This window comes from Xenopus tropicalis, chromosome 4, assembly GCF_000004195.4.
Source record: "Xenopus tropicalis strain Nigerian chromosome 4, UCB_Xtro_10.0, whole genome shotgun sequence".
Lineage (NCBI taxonomy): Eukaryota > Metazoa > Chordata > Amphibia > Anura > Pipidae > Xenopus > Xenopus tropicalis.
The window spans coordinates 52,486,359-52,499,906 of NC_030680.2; the positions used below are offsets into that span (position 1 = coordinate 52,486,359).

A 13,548-nucleotide genomic window follows, 5' to 3' on the forward strand; every position below is an offset into this window, starting at 1 on the left:
CAATCACTCATAAGCCCTTGGCAGGGTTCTTATCAGTCATGGTACTTCTTTTTCACAAGCTTCATATTTGCATCTCTGCAGGCACAATCCGAGTGAACTAAAAGCTTGGCATCAGGGTTACTACTAAACGTTATATGTAAGACCACCCCATACTGGAATAAGCAGCATGTACAGACAGACAAGGTAAAGTCTGGTAGATAGGTTAACCAGCACCATCATTAAAGAACCCAAACAAATAACAATTCCTCTGAGTCTAATGAATCAGCTGATTCTAACAGATCAAAAGGCTATAAAAGCATGTCTGGATAAAGTTAGTCTTGCACTGAACATTTTCTTTAAACTAATGGAACCCTTGATATATGCCAGTTGCCATAGAGAATGAACTTGCCATGTGCTTAAAGCTTGTGCAGACTAAAGCTATTTGAGAGGTTTTAAAGGAGTGATTCCATGTGCGAAACGTGGATAATAGTTCATAACAACTAAATCAAGGCTACTCTTTACTTCTGTTACAAAGTTGTAATTTAATCGGCACTTACGCAGAAGCCGCTGTCTACTCTAATCCAAAACTTGGCACACACAAGGCTAAACTCTTGGGATAAAAAAGAAAAGGATGCAACAGCTGTGTATGGCAGTTTAGGTTTCAGCCACTAATGTGGAACACCTCATTCTTGGCTTCTGATATAAACTTTATGAAACACCTTAAAACTGGATTATATTGAGCAATGGAATCTTCTGAAATCAATCCGGTATTTTTTTGGCTGCATTGGTGATTATTTAGGTTATTTATATTTTTAGAAAATATGCACAAATTTCAATATAGAGCAAGACTGGCCCCTACTTGGGGGGTTGCCTTTTCTAGGTTGGCACACAATCTGTTCAGATCATGCAAAATATTTGCTAACTGGGCAATTAAAAGGGATGAGTTTCCCAATAATTATAATGAGAAGTGATTAATAAAGATTCCCATCCTTTTACTAAATTGACCTCTGGATATAAATGATCAGGCAAATTAACAGCATATCTTGTCAGCACACAGAGAAAGATTTAGGGCATTTCCAGATTGTTTTAGATGTGTTCTTATATTTGATTTTGGCTTTCTGCACAGTTGCAACATTTGTATCACTGAAGCGGAAGAGCCAGGGAATACATCTGAATCACACACAGTTTTGTACATGAGGTTAGTAATGTGCATTCCATCTCACCATTTCAATTCTAACTTGATAGCAAGTCTTAAAGGGTCCAAGACAGACACGGATTATTGTTTGTTCTGACTAATTTGACTGATCTAACCCAGTCCAATGGCCATCTAAAGTCACTGCTGTACATGAAGCCCTAACAGCAGCAACTAACAGCAACAATGTCAAAGCTATAGGTCATTCATGTATATTAGATCATATGGGCATGTATAAATAAAACACCTGGTGGTTCATGACAGTGCTGTCCACATTTTTGTAGGCAGGGATTCACTATATATATATTCAATATATTTATAGGTTCAATGTGGATAAGTGCAAAGTTATGCAGTTTGGTAGAAATAATATAAACGCAAACTATCTACTACATGGTAGTTTTTTGGAAGTATCCTTAATGGAGAAGGATCTAGGGCTTTTTGTAGATAACAAGTTGTCTAATTCCTGGCAGTGTCATTCTGTGGCTACTAAAGCAAATAAAGTACTGTCTTGTTTAAAAAAGGGCATTGACTCAAGGGATGAAAACATAACTTTGCCTCGTTATAGGTCCCTGCTAAGGCCTCACCTTGAGTATGCGGTGCAGTTTTGAGCTGCAGTATTAATGAGCTGGAGAGAGTGCAGAGAAGTGCAACTAAACTGGTCAAGGGGATGGAAGATTTAAGCTATGAGGTTAGACTGTCGAGGTTGGGGTTGTTTTCTCTGAAAAAGAGATGCTTGCAAAGGGAAATTATTTCTCTGTACAAGTACATTAGAGGGGATTAGAAGCACATATAAGGGTGTTCTTTTATCCCATAAAAACAATCAACGCACCAGAGGCCAACCCTTTAGATTAGAGGAATGGAGTCTCCATTTTAATCAGCGTAGGTGGTTTTTCACGGTGAGGGCAGTGAGGTTGTGGAATGCCCTTCCTAGAGATGTGGTAATGCCAGATTCTGTTAATGCCTTTAAGAGGGGCCTGGATGAGTTCTTGAACAAGCATAGTATCCAAGGCTAGTTACATAATCTGATAGCTGTGGGCCATAAAAATGTCAGGAAGTACCACATCTAATTCATAAACTGCCAGCTGGACAATCCTGGTGGATAACAGAATTGCTCACAATTGCATTTGCTTTTGAGTGTATTGTGCCGCCTTTGATCAAATGCTCCCTGTTCTTTTCTGGCAGTGACGCTTGTCTGCAAGTGGCCACACATAGCCCGATCTGCTCACTTAGTGACATTGCCAAATGAGCAAAGCTGGGCCTGATTTGGCCACCCACATGCTGGCCAAATTGGGCTCATCATTGGTCCCAGGGCCTGTCAAAAGTATTAAATTCTGGTTTAGAATTTTCATATTATTTTTGATTAATAGATAGGGATATTTAAAAGAAAGCATCAAAGTTATCTTTAATTCTTGTACACAAGATGCACATAGGAAGTTTGATATTTAGTATTTGCATATAGGATATATTTCCATACAGTTTCCATACCTGACTAAAAAGTTTTTTTTTGTTTTTTTTAAATGGATTCGTTTACTTCAAAATAGACTAAACTATCTATTGGAATTAAGGGCTTGTGTATAGCAATTTCAGAGCATAAATCAGTTTTCTTCTTGTAATGAATTATCTTGTATAAAGTATATTTTAAAATATTTATAAAGTAGTATCAAGACAATCTATTATTAATTTATTGAATAAAGAGAGTAATTATGTATTAATGGATGAGATATACTAGCCAGTGAATTTAGCATTTAAGCATATATATTGAACATGGTTAGGTTGAATTATACATGGTTAGGGGCTTTAGAGCAGGGCACAGGATGGAACTCTGGCCCAGAAAAAGTACCTTGTCTGTCCCTTTATAACCTGTATGGAAGCATATGGGGTCTTTTTGTGATACGCAAGAAAGTGTCAAGCCTGTATTTTCACAAAATTGTTGTTTTAAACTGCCACTACCTGTTGGTGGTTGTCTTTTAAAGTAAAGATATCATCCATTGGGACCTGCATAGACCCACTTGATGATGGCCTCATCAATATGCCATCCTTCAAGATTCTCATACCTGCCCAACTAATATCTGGGCAAATTTCAGCCAGAAATCAGGCAGACAGGCCAGTCGGTGGGCCCGATGCACAGTCAGATAAGCTTGAAAGGAAAACTTCTGCGACTTTGGCAAAATGCGGTGCCATGTATGCCATCCCACCGGCGATTTACATTTTAGCTGGTGGGATGGCATGTCGGGGGAAATTAGTCGCCCGCGACAAGGGAGATTTGTTGCGTGGCGACTAATCTCCCCATCTGTCACAGCCTAAAGGTCAATGGCACATAGAGCTACTTGTCTCAGCTACAAAATAGACAATACTAATTGTCTCTAGGTGTGTTTTAGCAGAGACAATTCTCAGTATTGTCTATGGTGGGGTATTTTCTGGTGTTTTGTAGCTTCAACAAGTAGCTCCGTGTGTATTAAAATGCTAAACCTGCAGTCATGTTTGAAATGGTTTGTATGTATGTGAAGCAGAGTTGTCTCTGGATGCCAGTGGACAAACGCAAAACTAAACAAAACTGAAAGGACTTCAAATGACCTTTCCAGTGTGATAAATGTTTGGAAATACAGAGTAATTCATCACAACTCCTTCAAAATAAAAGACTATGGAAGTGTAAAACAGTACTTACTAACTTGCTTAGTACTTGCTAAGTGCTAAATTAGGGCCATTAAAAAAAAATAAAAGCAGGCAGCATTTATCCTATCCAACAAACATAGATGGCATACATAAAGACTATTATAAATAAGGGAAAAGATAAAAGTCTTTCACTGAGCACAGTAAGTCTACAACCACACAGGACTGATTAAAGATTTTTTTATTAAATTTCTGGAAGGAAGAACCAATGCAAAAGGAAGACCAATGCAAAGCAGCATGGAACCTTGGGTGACACAGGAAGTGATTTCACAACAAGTTACCAGTCTGCCATGTCCAATAATTAAAATGCAGCTCTAAGAAAATGATTAAATCTGTCCTCAATGCTGAATTAATAAACTGACAAGTAGGAAACACCACCAGGGGGTTAGGAACATAACATAAACCATCTATTTGGATTAGCAGGGCCACCAATTCGCCACACATACAAAAATTGCAAAAAAAAAAATATATATATATACAGCAAAGAAAAGTGAAAGCCTGTATTAATAAATATATGTTACATAAAAAAACAGGCTATCCAGCAAACTACTACAATCAGCAATTTTCATTGAATTTATCTGTTTAGGGTTGTTGGAAATCAAAGGTGCACCTGTAGACTAATCTAGCTTTACCGGTTATTTCAGGTGATAAAAGTATTGACCCACAAGGATTCCAACATAATGGGGTTGAGAACTCGGTGGATAGAGGGGTTAATATAAAGTAAGTAGTGATGGCATGATGCCAAGGAGCGGTATGTCCAAGGCACAGATTTTGCAATGGTGCCAATAATCGAATTACACCTTTGTTGACATATATCATAAATATTATTTATTAACACATTTTTATTTATATACACGTACCAATTTTGGGGTAGGAACAATGGGGATTCTACCTCCACCTGACGATTCAGCCCTAAATGCGGATTTTGCTCGGGTGCCATTCTTAATCTTTTGTCCCACCTGATCGACGAGAAGACCGTTATCTGAAGCTTTTGCGATATTGGTCGTATCATCGATCCGCCATATACTCACCGAATATCGTACAAACGAGGTTTCGTATGATAATATTGATGCGTGTATGGCCAGCTTTAGGGTAAAGTCTGGACGTGATGATGTAAGCATATAGAAAGTTCTCAGTGTATCAGGTTCAAAATACGCCACTTTCATCCCTTAAAAAACTGATCAGAGAGACAGAAGAAGGGCTGATTTAACAGGTATAAAAAGTAGCCTTTACAGTGGCCAGATATTTTAATATGCTGAGAGCATTGTTGGTGGTTTAATAAGATTTGGACATTGAAGGTGTAAGTCTTTGTAGGCACCTCCAGTTATGAATATTTTCCTGTATCAATGTCTCTTAAGAACAAAACATTGTGCACTTTGCCAAGGCCAAGTTGCCAAACACCACGTTTATTTAAAAAATTAAAAGGTACACTTGCTGAAGGGCCATGTAAAGGTGTGGAATGTCAGCCCAAAGCAGGTAGTTATTTTTGAATTCCTGACTTGGTGGCAAGTTTTGGTTGAATAAAGACAAGATTTACTACCCAATAAAGGCTCCTGTAAGCTGATAGTGTGCATAGAGGCTACCTAATAGCCAATCTTAACCCTTATTCGGCACCTCCATGATGCTTGTGTTGCTCTCCATGCCTTTTTACATTTGACTGTAGCTCACAAGTAAGAAAGGTTGGGGACCCCTGACACATGGTATATGGATACAGGAAGAGGAGGTACTAGACATACTCCTGATTTGGATGGTTGAATTAAACTATGCTGCCACACAGCAGCTGCCAATCTGAAAGAAGTATCTGTAGAGTACAAAGATGTTTCTAAATACAGATTCTCTAGATACAGAGAAACTTGTATGCTGTAGTCTCTGCTTTAAAATATGTAATATAAAGGTCAATGCTTTGTTGCTATAAAAAGCACCTTAGCGCAACAACAGCACTGTTCCTAGGTAAAAAAACATCAGCAAAATTCCCTGTGAAAAAAAACATAAGGACATCTGACGTGTAAACTTTAACCAAATTACTTTTGAAAAGGGTGGCAGGAAAAATGGTATAGCCAGAATTCCATCCAAGCAGTTCTGCAGAAGCAGTGGCAGGCGTTATTGGATAATTGTACTTAAAATCATTATGTGAGAAAGCAAGCACATGATGTGTCTTTACTTGCAAAACACAAACTTTGCCTAATCACTTGATTTGGAGTCATCTTGCCCTCATTAATGGTAGTCTTATCAGCAAGTCAGCAGCCACCCCCCAGCACACAAAGTCACAACAACTTGGAATAATCATCACTGAAATATCAATTTTTCAACAACAGCCCTGAACTCTATGGCTAAAGCTATTTTGGAAATAAAGGGGGTGTTTAATATTGTCTTTTAGTGCCTCCAAATACAATATTGATTTTACAATACTCTGTCAGAGGGATGCAACCTATTATAATAAGATGGCCCTTACTGTAATGTACACTTTAAAAAACATACAAGGGTAGGCCAGAAGCATACCACACAAGTAGATGAAGAGCACAAAATAAGACTTTTTTTATTCAGTTACTTTAACTATGTAGCATATTATTGTCAGTGCCCAGATATGATTGTGCCCAGGTTGCTTTGCTTCATGCCCTACAGGACACAATCATTCTCAAGAAATCTGAAGAATTTTTGTGTTGCATTACTACGGAAGTGTATGGGAACCCTTCACAACTCAAGAAAAAATTCTCAGCTGTCTTTATGCTTAGTTTTTTTTTAAACTTGTGTACCAAATACTTTTGTTGCGTGCAAGGTCAAAAACAAAATAAAGAGAATGTTGGTTTTTAGCCTCTGATTGTTAAACCACACTAAGAATTACAGTTCTTCAGCAGTCAGAAAGTCACACATTGCATGTCCTTGTATCTACAGTATCTAAAGGACATGATTTCACAGATTACAATGGGAGTCAACAACTAAACCATTCTATTGATTTATCAGCAGATACTGACTACCTGTGGGATGCTGACAGTTGTATTTCAACAAAATCTGCACCTTGTCCATACTGTAATGTATGTAAAGCAGAGGGTTAAACAAAAGAATGTGGGTTGCCTCACATTTTATGATGTTTATTGGAAACTCACTTCCTTAATTTCAAACTATTAAAAAGCTGCATACACTCCTGCCAATGTAAAACCTACTTCCTTTATTCTATATTCAGCATACAGAGGAAGCAATATCATCTTAAAATCACGGCAGTAAGACAGCAAATAAAACAAACATTAAGACACAATGTGCTCATATGGGGAACTAATAGTTCTTGTGTTTTGGATCTCAATGATGTTCTAAAAGAAACCAGGCCCTGAAGAACAAAAGAGAGTAGGTCCCATTGTCATGAAATGTTTAAATACATTCTCTATTATGGTAAATCTTTTCATATCCAAATTCATATGTATCAGGATACAGCAGAGTCAGTGACATTTTACACCTCTCATTTTGTCGGATTTCCCACACATTTAAAATCAGATCTGCTTTGAGAAGATTTATTGGGGTAATAGCAACCATTCAAGCAAACATTTGATTGCTTTCTATTGGTATATAGACCTTGAACAAAAGGTGTGTCTAATAAAAGAACACATAACAATAGATTTATCTATTAGGGATGCAGCTTAACCTACTTTAAATTAAATTGTCTCAATTTTGTGTTGCTTTTGCTAAAAGCCAGTAAACACAACACATTTGCACCTGGGCAGTTTCAAATGGCAACCAATCAGATCTTTGCTTTCATGGTTCTAATAGAAGTGGCTGAAAAATGCTAATCATTGATTGGTTGCTGTGGGTTTACTGCACAGGACAAATTTGTCAACTTCTATCTGTCAAAACCTATGTTGTTTTTATCCCATTATGTGCAAGTAAAAAAGAATTATTTTAGAAAGTCTAAAGCAACTGATTGGAATACATGGGTATCCTATGTAATGCTATATTTCAATTCCTTTCAGCAATGACTGGACCAATACAAGCCCTAGGCTATGAGTAAAATAGGCAGTTGAGGTCACCAGAAATACATTGCAAACAAACCTATGTAAAGCAGTCTTTCCAATAGCACAAACAAAATCCTTTACCATGCAGAAAACTAGATAATGCATTGCTTTGAGAATCTGATTATTATGGGTAAAATTTTCAGACCTGAAAAAGTTCAGTAGAAATACAGAGCCTCTAATTATCTCTGAAATCAAAAAAGTGGTTTTGGGTTGACACTAGTTGACACTAGTATATATTTTTTCCAATCAGTGGCGAGTCTCAGGTTTCATAGGCTTGGAGGCCTAAAATGTTATATTGGGCGACAATGTCAGCATGTCGCTCTACAAAGGGAGGGTGCATAAGTATCAGATGATAGTACTCGGGCAGTTGAAACTATTGCACCTAATTACTGTAACTATGGTTACAATGCCACAGTGTACTATTTCAGACAGCACCTCTTGCTCACACTTAGCAGAACATATATACATATATACTACTTTTTTTCAAATAAAAAAGAAGGCCTTACACACTTATATACTGGGTAGTGTACAATTAATGTACAATAGTGTGCAGCAATAAATATTGAACAGGCACACCACAACAATTTAATTTATCAGTGGGCAAAAATATAGGGCCTTGTATTTCCAAGCCTGACAATGGCCCAATGCACAACAATACTAAATCAGGTCACCAGTCAGATGATTTTCCCTTCTGGCTGATCAACTGGCACAATTAAACAATCAATTGATTATTTTCTAGAGAATTTTGTTTGGAATGGTCTTAACTTTGATTATTAAACATGCCCTATTTCAATGGTGTGAGAGGGACTTCAAGATCAAACTATTCTCCATTGCAACAAAAAGGTAATTAAACTTCATTTCACGATCTACTGTAGTGAAAGGAACTATATGGGGTATCTGTACACTAATTATGGACATGCTACACTACATAATGAGGCAATATACCTGTACATATACAGCAGTGAACAATTAGAGTACCCATGGCCGCCAACTTTTCTGGAACAATCAGGGAAAGTATACCAATTACGGATTTAATCATGAAGTTGAATGTGAAATCACAGGTTGGATAGATCTATAGGTAAAGCCTAGAACAATAGCAGAAGACAGACCCCATGAGCAATGCAATGTAAGACTTTTGATGACAGAACAGGTTAAGAACAGGATACCCCACCCTCGGCACATACAGGCAAATGTTCTGTAGCAGCTTTACTGCGGCAGTTAACAGCTTGTGCTCATATTGTTTTGCACAGGAAAAGAGATCCCTCAGTCATTTTACTCCCCCTCAGCAATTAAGACTAAGAAAACATCTTTATAAAAACAAGTTACACACAAGAATAAAAAGACCTTTTAGTTCAAAACCAGTGCTGATCTTCTAAAGTTATTTAAATGAATCCAATACATTTTTTTTTAAAGGGAAAATCAATTTGGCGTTGCTTGCACTGTTGACTTCATTTTGGCCTTTTGGCCCAACAATTTAGAAGAAATCTCCTACTGGGTACAGCAGCAGTGTGTAAGAGCATGTCTATGACTGTGTGCATGAAATGTGTAAGGCTGTGGTGTGCCCTATATTTGTTTAAAATAAAAGCTACTTTTCATTTACAACGCCTGTCTGTGGGATCCATGAGCGCCTGCTGAAATTCCTTATTGGTATGTGAGAGTATACGACCCAGAGTAATCAAAATAACAACCAAGTTCATGTCTTGCTAGTAACCTTTTAATAACATTTCCTTACAGTAACAGAAAGAATCGGGATTCTTTTATCTGAGAATTAAAGTACAGCTTGCAGCAAGTTTCAGTAAAGTAAATGGGTGGATTGCTCTGATTTAGTGGGCCGGTAAGTGGGAAGACCTAAGAAATATGCTGGGAATGGAATCCTGTGCATTTACAGGTAGGCCAATAACATGATACTTATGTTAAAGGAGAAGGAAAGGCTAGTAAAGAGTTAATCTCAAAATGCAGGCATACCTTCAGTTGTCTCAGTAGTGCCCTTAAGTCTCCCCATATTTCAATAGTTCAGATGATCAGAAGCCAAACAGGAAGAAAAAACACTGAGCTGGGTAGAGAAGATTCCCATAATGCAATGCTCCTGCACAGACACTATGACCAGTTTCTTAGCAAGCACATGCGCACAAGCAGGAGCACTCCCCTTAGCGTCTGGTTGCCATGGTGACGCCTTTGTAAGAAGTGGATGAAGCGGCGAGCTGGGACCATAACAAGAGGACGCTGGCAGGTGCTGGGGGTGAGCGGAGCGGGGGGGTTGGGTGCGGTACACCTTTCCTGTTTGCTGTTCACTGGTGTTCACTGTCAAGCACAGCGTGGAGCGGGGACGGGGAGAAGTTGGTGTGTGAGACAGACGCAGCTTGCAAGTGCTGGGGGAGCGGGGGGGGGGGGGAGGCTGCTGGAGGATGTTGGGGACGCATGTGCAGTAGAGAGTAGTTAAGGGAAAGGAAGTGGGCATCCCTATTAAAGATGGCAGTGCCGTTCACTGATACAAGTTTTTATACAGCAATAGTAGTACTATTGAATAGTGTGTTTAATAGATTTTGACTTTCCTTGTCCTTTAAACCTGGTGTAATTCTTGATATGAAGAAACCATAGTATATCAGCCAAGCAGGTAATTTTTAAGGAGAACTTCAGCCAAAGAGTGTATATGGTCCGGATTACTGTACTAGATCATCTACAAACTGTAGTTTGAATAAGGCCTTAAAGAATAAGTAAACCTTTTTTTTTTCTATGAGTAAAATTACTCTAAACAGCCCCCAGAATTACTTACCTTTGTCCCAGCATTCTCTCTGATCTGTTTCCTCAGTCAGAAGGTATTCTTTATCGTTGCTTCCTTGTACAGAGTGAAGCCCCGGCCTCACTTCCTGTTCAGGTCTCTCATAAAAAAAAATTAAAAAAAACGGCTAATGCACAGACTGGCTCCTGCTGCCTCCAGGCATGCGCAGAAGGCTCTCCACTCCGACAACCTTGTCGAATTGAAGAGAGAACTGAGCAGGAAGTGGGGGGGGCTTCAGTCTGGACAAGGAAGCAACCAAAAAGAATACCTTCTGACTGAGGAAACAGGTCAGAGAGAATGCTGGGACAAAGGTAAGTAATTCTGGAGGCTGTTTAGAGTAATTTTACTCATAGAAAAAAAAAGGTTTACTTATTCTTTAAAGTAGAATGCAAATTTAGCCCTACAGTAGCAATGTGTGGACTGGCCCAAAATCTGTGGGTCATGGGTAGGTGGCAGGCCAATGTCAGCACATACCTGTTCCTTTACTGCCTTTCTGCTGCTACTGCAGACACATAGCAGGTGTAAATACTTACACCTGCGATGTGTCTACCCCCTGCCAGTGACATCAGCTAAAGGGGAGTTGGGTGCAGGTACTTAAGGACAAACAGCTGATTGGTTTGGGTTGGGTATGGGTTGATGCCTGGGGATACAGAGAATGATTTTGGCAGTGCATTGATAATAAGCAAAGGGTAAATCCATGCAATGGGTCATACATCTACAAGAAAGTGTTCAAGACAAATGTTACCATGTAGGGTTAACTAATAAAAGGGCAGCATTTTAATTTTCTGCTAATGAAATGCACTTCTTGGAATGGTTGGTTGACAGGGAACCGTTGCTGAGAGACATAGGAATCATTCACCAAGCTTGTTCTTCTGTAGAACCTCAAAGTCCACTTGCTGTCTGTTTACTCAGCCTCTTTATCTATAACAATATGTTTGACATGCTGTTTGTTCCGTTTTCTTCCCCCTCTTTAATAGCTGCTTTGCACTCAGAAAAGCCTGCAGACTATGTGTGGATTGCCCTAAACTTCTGGACAGATTTGTGACATGGAGGATAATCCTAGGGTCTTAATCAATAAAAAGATGGGTAAGAAAAGCCTTTGTGCAGGCAAAGTTTACTTTGACCCAGGTCATTTGATCAAGGTTTCTAAGGGAGAAGTAATTGGCACAGTGGAAACCCTAGTGTGATTAGTCACAGCGACTTATACACTACCCAATGGCAGAAAAGTTGCCACATTACCAACTTTTTTTTTTTTTTTAAAGTCTCAGAGACTTATTGCCCCATGTGTCTTCACCCTAAAAGGGGTGAAGGCAGGTATGCTAAGCAGTAAAGTATAACTCACATAGAAACACAGGGATTGGGCACCAAGCCCCAAACCTTTATGTGGAGTGGAATTCCATCAATAACAATATCCAGGATGGCACTCCAATACATCCATAAGTATAGAAATGCAAAAAGTACCTTAAAGAAAAAAGAAAAGGTTAAGTCACTGGGAGTTCCAATGTTACTTACCTGATACCCTGAAATGTGAAAGCTTGGCCAGAAAAAACCTGTGTGCACCACAGAAGACAGTAATGGTTTCACCTCCAAAACTTTTAAAACATATTTTAGCGAATAGCTAGTTAGAAAGGAACAAATATTTGCAAATATCCCAGTTGGATTATAATGGTACAAACTAATTCACAGCAGTATTATTTTATTATATACTGGATTATGAAAATGATCTAATTCCACTTATTGCAGATAATGGTTCTACATATCTGACTGTGTGCTACATTTTAATGTTGGGGAAAATTTTTTTTTCCATCTAATACAAAAGTGTTAATGCCATTATATGCTTGACTTTAGAGCAAGAAGAGCATTTATTTGTACTTTTGGATGGTTCAGTAACAAAGGAGCACTTAAGTTGTCTTTTGGATAGAATAACTCCTTTCAACGTCCAAGGAAATCAGCCAGACCATGCTGTCATCCTTCACATCCACTCTCTTTTAAACACAGCTGTTTTAAAGCACAAGCCTGAAGTCTGGCAAACTGTCCACCTCACTACTAAAGAAATACTGCCAAGACTGGAAACACAGCATACCCAGTCATATTCAGCAGGGCATAATGCTGTTAGTGCTACATGCCATCGGTCAATAGGATCTATAATACCACAGAGCTAGAGCACTGACCTAGCTTTCATAAAATGGCACGGAAAGAAAGCAAAAATCTCTCTTTTCAATGAATATCTAGTGTCCAGTGTTGCAGTTCTCCTCAAAACAAGATGACGTTATAATTAAGGTTCCAAAAGGTAAAATATGTGTGTAGGGTGTTTAGGTGTTAGTTCATCCACTTCAAGCATAAGAAGCCAAGAAAGGATTTCATATTTGGCATTCCTAAAAGGTTTTACATGTGCAGCTCATATAAGACATAGAGAGATGCAGGAAGCTTTGGGTTTTGATGAGTGAGAAATAATGTGAGAATGATTAATAGCATCATCACAAATTCAATAGTAACACATGTAGCTCCTTTACACCCACAAGCAGTGTCTCATCTATGCATTACTGCCCATTACTGCTTACTTTGGTTTGGATCTGCTCATATGTTAGCATGTGATTTGCACGCTTGTGTTTATTCTCTCCATATGTATGTATATTCCTATTTGTATAATAGCTTCAATGCATCTGTCCAATGGAACAAGTGCAACTAAATTTAGAAATGATTTCCCTCTATACTTCATGATATTGCTATAATGCTACAATAAATGTTTGAATTTCTTTAAAAATTGTGATGCTATAAGCCATAAATCTTCATATGAATCATAGAAAAACATTTATTATATATATATCCAGTCATTGTGTTGTAATGAACATCTGCATTACTATATATGGCTTAAGCTTCTACAAATAAAATCATTTGTTCCTTCCTTTCCCCCTTCCATAGGATGT

The 13,548-nt window shown here is 38.4% G+C and overlaps 1 protein-coding gene across 2 annotated transcripts in view; it reads right to left on the reverse strand.

Annotated features, from left to right (window-relative positions):
• Window positions 1-13,548, reverse strand: part of cmip (c-Maf inducing protein) — a 124,002-nt gene that overhangs the window by 79,848 nt on the left and 30,606 nt on the right. The window lies entirely within an intron of this gene.